Genomic DNA, 10000 nt, shown 5'->3' with positions numbered 1-10000 from the left:
ATCGTGTTGTTTTAAAGTCTTTTATGTGAACCTTGTAAATAAACCAAATCTATTTAAACCAATCTTCTTTTATGTCTCATTCTTTTAACCACTAGTCATCTCTCACAGTTAAATCTGACCCCATTTTAGTCTTGTAACTCGGCCGATAAGGCCGATTGTTACACTTGGATGGGAGACCGCCTGGGAATACCAGGTGCTGTAAGCTTTTGCCTTTTCTTCACTATTTATATAATATGCTGGCTTTTACGGAGGCTGATCTTTAAATGGCCCACTTTTTGGAGCAGCCCTCGCTTACGGCCATACCGCGCTGAGAGCGCCCGATCTCGTCTGATCTCGGAAGCTAAGCAGTGTCTGGCCTGTTTAGTACTTGGATGGGAGACCGCCTGGGAATACCAGGTACTGTAAGCTTTTGCCTTTTCTTCACTATTTATATAATATGCTGGCTTTTACGGAGGCTGATCTTTAAATAGCCCACTTTTTGGAGCAGCCCTGGCTTACGGCCATACCGCGCTGAGAGCGCCCGATCTCGTCTGATCTCGGAAGCTAAGCAGCGTCGGGCCTGCTTAGTACTTGGATGGGAGACCTCCTGGGAATACCAGGTGCTGTAAGCTTTTGCCTTTTCTTCACTACTTATTTAAAATGCTGGCTTTTAGAAAGACGTGTTTTACCGCTCTATTTATTACAATCATTTAAATGTATTATAGAGTTTTAAGTGTTTTACATGTTTTTTAGGCCCTTTTATTACTCTTAACATTTTAAGTGAGTGTGTGTCTTTAAAAAATGGATGGTTGGCCTGCCATGTGACTAGACACATGACAGGAAGCAGGAAGTACAACTGTATAAGAGAGCAGCATGACAAACAAAGGACAGTCACCAAACTGTTGGATTGAGGAGTTGCTAATTTTAGAGCTCACCTTTCCATTCACCACCTGCAAACTTTGGATTACACTTTCTGTGGATTGTATATACACCGGTGGACACTCACATTGGACTTATCAACACACTGGGATTCTTGGACTGTTTTTAGGGTATGGACAAATGAACTGTATTCTTTTAACAGCGTTTACCTCGTTTTATCGTGTTGTTTTAAAGTCTTTTATGTGAACCTTGTAAATAAACCAAATCTATTTAAACCAATCTTCTTTTATGTCTCATTCTTTTAACCACTAGTCATCTCTCACAGTTAAATCTGACCCCATTTTAGTCTTGTAACTCGGCTGATAAGGCCGATTGTTACACTTGGATGGGAGACCGCCTGGGAATACCAGGTGCTGTAAGCTTTTGCCTTTTCTTCACTATTTATATAATATGCTGGCTTTTACGGAGGCTGATCTTTAAATAGCCCACTTTTTGGAGCAGCCCTCGCTTATGGCCATACCGCGCTGAGAGCGCCCGATCTCATCTGATCTCGGAAGCTAAGCAGCGTCGGGCCTGGTTAGTACTTGGATGGGAGACCGCCTGGGAATACCAGGTGCTGTAAGCTTTTGCCTTTTCTTCACTATTTATATAATATGCTGGCTTTTAGAAAGACGTGTTTTACCGCTCTATTTATTACAATCATTTACATGTATTATAGAGTTTTAAGTGTTTTACATGTTTTTTAGGCCATTTTATTACTCTTAACATTTTAAGTGTATGTGTCTTTAATAAATGGATGGTTGGCCTGTCATGTGACTAGACACATGACAGGAAGCAGGAAGTACAACTGTATAAGAGAGCAGCATGACAAACAAAGGACAGTCACCAAACTGTTGGATTGAGGAGTTGCTAATTTTAGAGCTCACCTTTCCATTCACCACCTGCAAACTTTGGATTACACTTTCTGTGGATTGTATATACACTGGTGGACACTCACATTGGACTTATCAACACACTGGGGTTCTTGGACTGTTTTTAGGGTATGGACAAATGAACTGTATTCTTTTAACAGAGTTTACCTGTTTTTAGGGTATGGACAAATGAACTGTATTCTTTTAACAGAGTTTACCTAGTTTTATCGTGTTGTTTTAAAGTCTTTTATGTGAACCTTGTAAATACACCAAATCTATTTAAACCAATTTTCTTTTATGTCTCATTCTTTTAACCACTAGTCATCTCTCACAGTTAAATCGGACCCCATTTTAGTCTTGTAACTCGGCTGATAAGGCCGATTGTTACACTTTTATGGGAGACCGCCTGGGAATACCAGGTGCTGTAAGCTTTTGCCTTTTCTTCACTATTTATATAATATGCTGGCTTTTACGGAGGCTGATCTTTAAATAGCCCACTTTTTGGAGCAGCCCTCGCTTACGGCCATACCGCGCTGAGAGCGCCCGATCTCGTCTGATCTCGGAAGCTAAGCAGCGTCGGGCCTGCTTAGTACTTGGGTGGGAGACCGCCTGGGAATACCAGGTGCTGTAAGCTTTTGCCTTTTCTTCACTATTTATTTAATATGCTGGCTTTTAGAAAGACGTGTTTTACCGCTCTATTTATTACAATCATTTAAATGTATTATAGAGTTTTAAGTGTTTTACATGTTTTTTAGGCCCTTTTATTACTCTTAACATTTTAAGTGAGTGTGTGTCTTTAAAAAATGGATGGTTGGCCTGCCATGTGACTAGACACATGACAGGAAGCAGGAAGTACAACTGTATAAGAGAGCAGCATGACATACAACGGACAGTCACCAAACTGTTGGATTGAGGAGTTGCTAATTTTAGAGCTCACCTTTCCATTCACCACCTGCAAACTTTGGATTACACTTTCTGTGGATTGTATATACACCGGTGGACACTCACATTGGACTTATCAACACACTGGGATTCTTGGACTGTTTTTAGGGTATGGACAAATGAACTGTATTCTTTTAACAGCGTTTACCTCGTTTTATCGTGTTGTTTTAAAGTCTTTTATGTGAACCTTGTAAATAAACCAAATCTATTTAAACCAATCTTCTTTTATGTCTCATTCTTTTAACCACTAGTCATCTCTCACAGTTAAATCTGACCCCATTTTAGTCTTGTAACTCGGCCGATAAGGCCGATTGTTACACTTGGATGGGAGACCGCCTGGGAATACCAGGTGCTGTAAGCTTTTGCCTTTTCTTCACTATTTATATAATATGCTGGCTTTTAGAAAGACGTGTTTTACCGCTCTATTTATTACAATCATTTACATGTATTATAGAGTTTTAAGTGTTTTACATGTTTTTTAGGCCATTTTATTACTCTTAACATTTTAAGTGTATGTGTCTTTAATAAATGGATGGTTGGCCTGTCATGTGACTAGACACATGACAGGAAGCAGGAAGTACAACTGTATAAGAGAGCAGCATGACAAACAAAGGACAGTCACCAAACTGTTGGATTGAGGAGTTGCTAATTTTAGAGCTCACCTTTCCATTCACCACCTGCAAACTTTGGATTACACTTTCTGTGGATTGTATATACACTGGTGGACACTCACATTGGACTTATCAACACACTGGGGTTCTTGGACTGTTTTTAGGGTATGGACAAATGAACTGTATTCTTTTAACAGAGTTTACCTGTTTTTAGGGTATGGACAAATGAACTGTATTCTTTTAACAGAGTTTACCTAGTTTTATCGTGTTGTTTTAAAGTCTTTTATGTGAACCTTGTAAATACACCAAATCTATTTAAACCAATTTTCTTTTATGTCTCATTCTTTTAACCACTAGTCATCTCTCACAGTTAAATCTGACCCCATTTTAGTCTTGTAACTCGGCCGATAAGGCCGATTGTTACACTTGGATGGGAGACCGCCTGGGAATACCAGGTGCTGTAAGCTTTTGCCTTTTCTTCACTATTTATATAATATGCTGGCTTTTACGGAGGCTGATCTTTAAATAGCCCACTTTTTGGAGCAGCCCTCGCTTACGGCCATATATGCTGGCTTTTAGAAAGACGTGTTTTACCGCTCTATTTATTACAATCATTTAAATGTATTATAGAGTTTTAAGTGTTTTACATGTTTTTTAGGCCATTTTATTACTCTTAACATTTTAAGTGAGTGTGTGTCTTTAAAAAATGGATGGTTGGCCTGCCATGTGACTAGACACATGACAGGAAGCAAGAAGTACAACTGTATAAGAGAGCAGCATGACAAACAAAGGACAGTCACCAAACTGTTGGATTGAGGAGTTGCTAATTTTAGAGCTCACCTTTCCATTCACCACCTGCAAACTTTGGATTACACTTTCTGTGGATTGTATGTACACCGGTGGACACTCACATTGGACTTATCAACACACTGGGATTCTTGGACTGTTTTTAGGGTATGGACAAATGAACTGTATTCTTTTAACAGCGTTTACCTCATTTTAACGTGTTGTTTTAAAGTCTTTTATGTGAACCTTGTAAATAAACCAAATCTATTTAAACCAATCTTCTTTTATGTCTCATTCTTTTAACCACTAGTCATCTCTCACAGTTAAATCTGACCCCATTTTAGTCTTGTAACTCGGCCGATAAGGCCGATTGTTACACTTGGATGGGAGACCGCCTGGGAATACCAGGTGCTGTAAGCTTTTGCCTTTTCTTCACTATTTATATAATATGCTGGCTTTTACGGAGGCTGATCTTTAAATAGCCCACTTTTTGGAGCAGCCCTCGCTTACGGCCATACTCACATTGGACTTATCAACACACTGGGATTCTTGGACTGTTTTTAGGGTATGGACAAATGAACTGTATTCTTTTAACAGCGTTTACCTCATTTTATCGTGTTGTTTTAAAGTCTTTTATGTGAACCTTGTAAATAAACCAAATCTATTTAAACCAATCTTCTTTTATGTCTCATTCTTTTAACCACTAGTCATCTCTCACAGTTAAATCTGACCCCATTTTAGTCTTGTAACTCGGCCGATAAGGCCGATTGTTACACTTGGATGGGAGACCGCCTGGGAATACCAGGTGCTGTAAGCTTTTGCCTTTTCTTCACTATTTATATAATATGCTGGCTTTTAGAAAGACGTGTTTTACCGCTCTATTTATTACAATCATTTAAATGTATTATAGAGTTTTAAGTGTTTTACATGTTTTTTAGGCCATTTTATTACTCTTAACATTTTAAGTGAGTGTGTGTCTTTAAAAAATGGATGGTTGGCCTGCCATGTGACTAGACACATGACAGAAAGCAGGAAGTACAACTGTATAAGAGAGCAGCATGACAAACAAAGGACAGTCACCAAACTGTTGGATTGAGGAGTTGCTAATTTTAGAGCTCACCTTTCCATTCACCACCTACAAACTTTGGATTACACTTTCTGTGGATTGTATATACACCGGTGGACACTCACATTGGACTTATCAACACACTGGGATTCTTGGACTGTTTTTAGGGTATGGACAAATGAACTGTATTCTTTTAACAGCGTTTACCTCGTTTTATCGTGTTGTTTTAAAGTCTTTTATGTGAACCTTGTAAATAAACCAAATCTATTTAAACCAATCTTCTTTTATGTCTCATTCTTTTAACCACTAGTCATCTCTCACAGTTAAATCTGACCCCATTTTAGTCTTGTAACTCGGCCGATAAGGCCGATTGTTACACTTGGATGGGAGACCGCCTGGGAATACCAGGTGCTGTAAGCTTTTGCCTTTTCTTCACTATTTATATAATATGCTGGCTTTTACGGAGGCTGATCTTTAAATGGCCCACTTTTTGGAGCAGCCCTCGCTTACGGCCATACCGCGCTGAGAGCGCCCGATCTCGTCTGATCTCGGAAGCTAAACAGCGTCGGGCCTGTTTAGTACTTGGATGGGAGACCGCCTGGGAATACCAGGTGCTGTAAGCTTTTGCCTTTTCTTCACTATTTATATAATATGCTGGCTTTTACGGAGGCTGATCTTTAAATAGCCCACTTTTTGGAGCAGCCCTGGCTTACGGCCATACCGCGCTGAGAGAGCCCGATCTCGTCTGATCTCGGAAGCTAAGCAGCGTCGGGCCTGCTTAGTACTTGGATGGGAGACCGCCTGGGAATACCAGGTGCTGTAAGCTTTTGCCTTTTCTTCACTATTTATTTAAAATGCTGGCTTTTAGAAAGACGTGTTTTACCGCTCTATTTATTACAATCATTTAAATGTATTATAGAGTTTTAAGTGTTTTACATGTTTTTTAGGCCATTTTATTACTCTTAACATTTTAAGTGAGTGTGTGTCTTTAAAAAATGGATGGTTGGCCTGCCATGTGACTAGACACATGATAGGAAGCAGGAAGTACAACTGTATAAGAGAGCAGCATGACAAACAAAGGACAGTCACCAAACTGTTGGATTGAGGAGTTGCTAATTTTAGAGCTCACCTTTCCATTCACCACCTGCAAACTTTGGATTACACTTTCTGTGGATTGTATATACACCGGTGGACACTCACATTGGACTTATCAACACACTGGGATTCTTGGACTGTTTTTAGGGTATGGACAAATGAACTGTATTCTTTTAACAGCGTTTACCTCGTTTTATCGTGTTGTTTTAAAGTCTTTTATGTGAACCTTGTAAATAAACCAAATCTATTTAAACCAATCTTCTTTTATGTCTCATTCTTTTAACCACTAGTCATCTCTCACAGTTAAATCTGACCCCATTTTAGTCTTGTAACTCGGCTGATAAGGCCGATTGTTACACTTGGATGGGAGACCGCCTGGGAATACCAGGTGCTGTAAGCTTTTGCCTTTTCTTCACTATTTATATAATATGCTGGCTTTTACGGAGGCTGATCTTTAAATAGCCCACTTTTTGGAGCAGTCCTCACTTACGGCCATACCGCGCTGAGAGCGCCCGATCTCGTCTGATCTCGGAAGCTAAGCAGCGTCGGGCCTGCTTAGTACTTGGATGGGAGACCGCCTGGGAATACCAGGTGCTGTAAGCTTTTGCCTTTTCTTCACTATTTATATAATATGCTGGCTTTTAGAAAGACGTGTTTTACCGCTCTATTTATTACAATCATTTAAATGTATTATAGAGTTTTAAGTGTTTTACATGTTTTTTAGGCCATTTTATTACTCTTAACATTTTAAGTGAGTGTGTGTCTTTAAAAAATGGATGGTTGGCCTGCCATGTGACTAGACACATGACAGAAAGCAGGAAGTACAACTGTATAAGAGAGCAGCATGACAAACAAAGGACAGTCACCAAACTGTTGGATTGAGGAGTTGCTAATTTTAGAGCTCACCTTTCCATTCACCACCTACAAACTTTGGATTACACTTTCTGTGGATTGTATATACACCGGTGGACACTCACATTGGACTTATCAACACACTGGGATTCTTGGACTGTTTTTAGGGTATGGACAAATGAACTGTATTCTTTTAACAGCGTTTACCTCGTTTTATCGTGTTGTTTTAAAGTCTTTTATGTGAACCTTGTAAATAAACCAAATCTATTTAAACCAATCTTCTTTTATGTCTCATTCTTTTAACCACTAGTCATCTCTCACAGTTAAATCTGACCCCATTTTAGTCTTGTAACTCGGCCGATAAGGCCGATTGTTACACTTGGATGGGAGACCGCCTGGGAATACCAGGTGCTGTAAGCTTTTGCCTTTTCTTCACTATTTATATAATATGCTGGCTTTTACGGAGGCTGATCTTTAAATGGCCCACTTTTTGGAGCAGCCCTCGCTTACGGCCATACCGCGCTGAGAGCGCCCGATCTCGTCTGATCTCGGAAGCTAAGCAGTGTCTGGCCTGTTTAGTACTTGGATGGGAGACCGCCTGGGAATACCAGGTACTGTAAGCTTTTGCCTTTTCTTCACTATTTATATAATATGCTGGCTTTTACGGAGGCTGATCTTTAAATAGCCCACTTTTTGGAGCAGCCCTGGCTTACGGCCATACCGCGCTGAGAGCGCCCGATCTCGTCTGATCTCGGAAGCTAAGCAGCGTCGGGCCTGCTTAGTACTTGGATGGGAGACCTCCTGGGAATACCAGGTGCTGTAAGCTTTTGCCTTTTCTTCACTACTTATTTAAAATGCTGGCTTTTAGAAAGACGTGTTTTACCGCTCTATTTATTACAATCATTTAAATGTATTATAGAGTTTTAAGTGTTTTACATGTTTTTTAGGCCCTTTTATTACTCTTAACATTTTAAGTGAGTGTGTGTCTTTAAAAAATGGATGGTTGGCCTGCCATGTGACTAGACACATGACAGGAAGCAGGAAGTACAACTGTATAAGAGAGCAGCATGACAAACAAAGGACAGTCACCAAACTGTTGGATTGAGGAGTTGCTAATTTTAGAGCTCACCTTTCCATTCACCACCTGCAAACTTTGGATTACACTTTCTGTGGATTGTATATACACCGGTGGACACTCACATTGGACTTATCAACACACTGGGATTCTTGGACTGTTTTTAGGGTATGGACAAATGAACTGTATTCTTTTAACAGCGTTTACCTCGTTTTATCGTGTTGTTTTAAAGTCTTTTATGTGAACCTTGTAAATAAACCAAATCTATTTAAACCAATCTTCTTTTATGTCTCATTCTTTTAACCACTAGTCATCTCTCACAGTTAAATCTGACCCCATTTTAGTCTTGTAACTCGGCTGATAAGGCCGATTGTTACACTTGGATGGGAGACCGCCTGGGAATACCAGGTGCTGTAAGCTTTTGCCTTTTCTTCACTATTTATATAATATGCTGGCTTTTACGGAGGCTGATCTTTAAATAGCCCACTTTTTGGAGCAGCCCTCGCTTACGGCCATACCGCGCTGAGAGCGCCCGATCTCGTCTGATCTCGGAAGCTAAGCAGCGTCGGGCCTGCTTAGTACTTGGATGGGAGACCGCCTGGGAATACCAGGTGCTGTAAGCTTTTGCCTTTTCTTCACTATTTATATAATATGCTGGCTTTTAGAAAGACGTGTTTTACCGCTCTATTTATTACAATCATTTAAATGTATTATAGAGTTTTAAGTGTTTTACATGTTTTTTAGGCCATTTTATTACTCTTAACATTTTAAGTGAGTGTGTGTCTTTAAAAAATGGATGGTTGGCCTGCCATGTGACTAGACACATGACAGGAAGCAGGAAGTACAACTGTATAAGAGAGCAGCATGACAAACAAAGGACAGTCACCAAACTGTTGGATTGAGGAGTTGCTAATTTTAGAGCTCACCTTTCCATTCACCACCTGCAAACTTTGGATTACACTTTCTGTGGATTGTATATACACCGGTGGACACTCACATTGGACTTATCAACACACTGGGATTCTTGGACTGTTTTTAGGGTATGGACAAATGAACTGTATTCTTTTAACAGCGTTTACCTCATTTTATCGTGTTGTTTTAAAGTCTTTTAAGTGAACCTTGTAAATAAACCAAATCTATTTAAACCAATCTTCTTTTATGTCTCATTCTTTTAACCACTAGTCATCTCTCACAGTTAAATCTGACCCCATTTTAGTCTTGTAACTCGGCCGATAAGGCCGATTGTTACACTTGGATGGGAGACCGCCTGGGAATACCAGGTGCTGTAAGCTTTTGCCTTTTCTTCACTATTTATATAATATGCTGGCTTTTACGGAGGCTGATCTTTAAATAGCCCACTTTTTGGAGCAACCCTCGCTTACGGCCATACCGCGCTGAGAGCGCCCGATCTCGTCTGATCTCGGAAGCTAAGCAGCGTCGGGCCTGCTTAGTACTTGGATGGGAGACCGCCTGGGAATACCAGGTGCTGTAAGCTTTTGCCTTTTCTTCACTATTTATATAATATGCTGGCTTTTAGAAAGACGTGTTTTACCGCTCTATTTATTACAATCATTTAAATGTATTATAGAGTTTTAAGTGTTTTACATGTTTTTTAGGCCATTTTATTACTCTTAACATTTTAAGTGAGTGTGTGTCTTTAAAAAATGGATGGTTGGCCTGCCATGTGACTAGACACATGACAGAAAGCAGGAAGTACAACTGTATAAGAGAGCAGCATGACAAACAAAGGACAGTCACCAAACTGTTGGATTGAGGAGTTGCTAATTTTAGAGCTCACCTTTCC

General features: G+C 39.9%; 11 non-coding genes across 11 annotated transcripts; all 11 read left to right on the top strand.

Moving 5' to 3' along the window:
* The first annotated feature begins 289 nt into the window (after nt 1-289).
* Nucleotides 290-408, top strand: LOC141307653 (5S ribosomal RNA). Its single transcript, XR_012346603.1, has one exon. It is a non-coding gene; the product is annotated as a 5S ribosomal RNA (ribosomal RNA).
* An 84-nt stretch (nt 409-492) lies between these two features.
* Nucleotides 493-611, top strand: LOC141305549 (5S ribosomal RNA). Its single transcript, XR_012344513.1, has one exon. It is a non-coding gene; the product is annotated as a 5S ribosomal RNA (ribosomal RNA).
* Nucleotides 612-1364: 753 nt separating this feature from the next.
* Nucleotides 1365-1483, top strand: LOC141307721 (5S ribosomal RNA). The gene has a single exon (XR_012346671.1). It is a non-coding gene; the product is annotated as a 5S ribosomal RNA (ribosomal RNA).
* An 801-nt stretch (nt 1484-2284) lies between these two features.
* Nucleotides 2285-2403, top strand: LOC141306596 (5S ribosomal RNA). Its single transcript, XR_012345555.1, has one exon. It is a non-coding gene; the product is annotated as a 5S ribosomal RNA (ribosomal RNA).
* Nucleotides 2404-5678: 3275 nt separating this feature from the next.
* On the top strand, nt 5679-5797 carry LOC141306537 (5S ribosomal RNA). The gene has a single exon (XR_012345495.1). It is a non-coding gene; the product is annotated as a 5S ribosomal RNA (ribosomal RNA).
* Nucleotides 5798-5881: 84 nt separating this feature from the next.
* Nucleotides 5882-6000, top strand: LOC141307381 (5S ribosomal RNA). Its single transcript, XR_012346335.1, has one exon. It is a non-coding gene; the product is annotated as a 5S ribosomal RNA (ribosomal RNA).
* Nucleotides 6001-6753: 753 nt separating this feature from the next.
* On the top strand, nt 6754-6872 carry LOC141307081 (5S ribosomal RNA). The gene has a single exon (XR_012346037.1). It is a non-coding gene; the product is annotated as a 5S ribosomal RNA (ribosomal RNA).
* Nucleotides 6873-7625: 753 nt separating this feature from the next.
* Nucleotides 7626-7744, top strand: LOC141307652 (5S ribosomal RNA). The gene has a single exon (XR_012346602.1). It is a non-coding gene; the product is annotated as a 5S ribosomal RNA (ribosomal RNA).
* An 84-nt stretch (nt 7745-7828) lies between these two features.
* Nucleotides 7829-7947, top strand: LOC141305548 (5S ribosomal RNA). The gene has a single exon (XR_012344512.1). It is a non-coding gene; the product is annotated as a 5S ribosomal RNA (ribosomal RNA).
* A 753-nt stretch (nt 7948-8700) lies between these two features.
* LOC141305659 (5S ribosomal RNA) lies at nt 8701-8819 on the top strand. The gene has a single exon (XR_012344622.1). It is a non-coding gene; the product is annotated as a 5S ribosomal RNA (ribosomal RNA).
* Nucleotides 8820-9572: 753 nt separating this feature from the next.
* Nucleotides 9573-9691, top strand: LOC141305657 (5S ribosomal RNA). The gene has a single exon (XR_012344621.1). It is a non-coding gene; the product is annotated as a 5S ribosomal RNA (ribosomal RNA).
* The last annotated feature ends 309 nt before the right edge of the window (nt 9692-10000 follow it).

This window comes from Garra rufa, unplaced genomic scaffold (assembly GCF_049309525.1).
Source record: "Garra rufa unplaced genomic scaffold, GarRuf1.0 hap1_unplaced_002, whole genome shotgun sequence".
NCBI lineage: Eukaryota > Metazoa > Chordata > Actinopteri > Cypriniformes > Cyprinidae > Garra > Garra rufa.
Note: the sequence above shows the minus strand (reverse complement) of the source record. Positions and strands in the feature narration are given on the sequence as shown.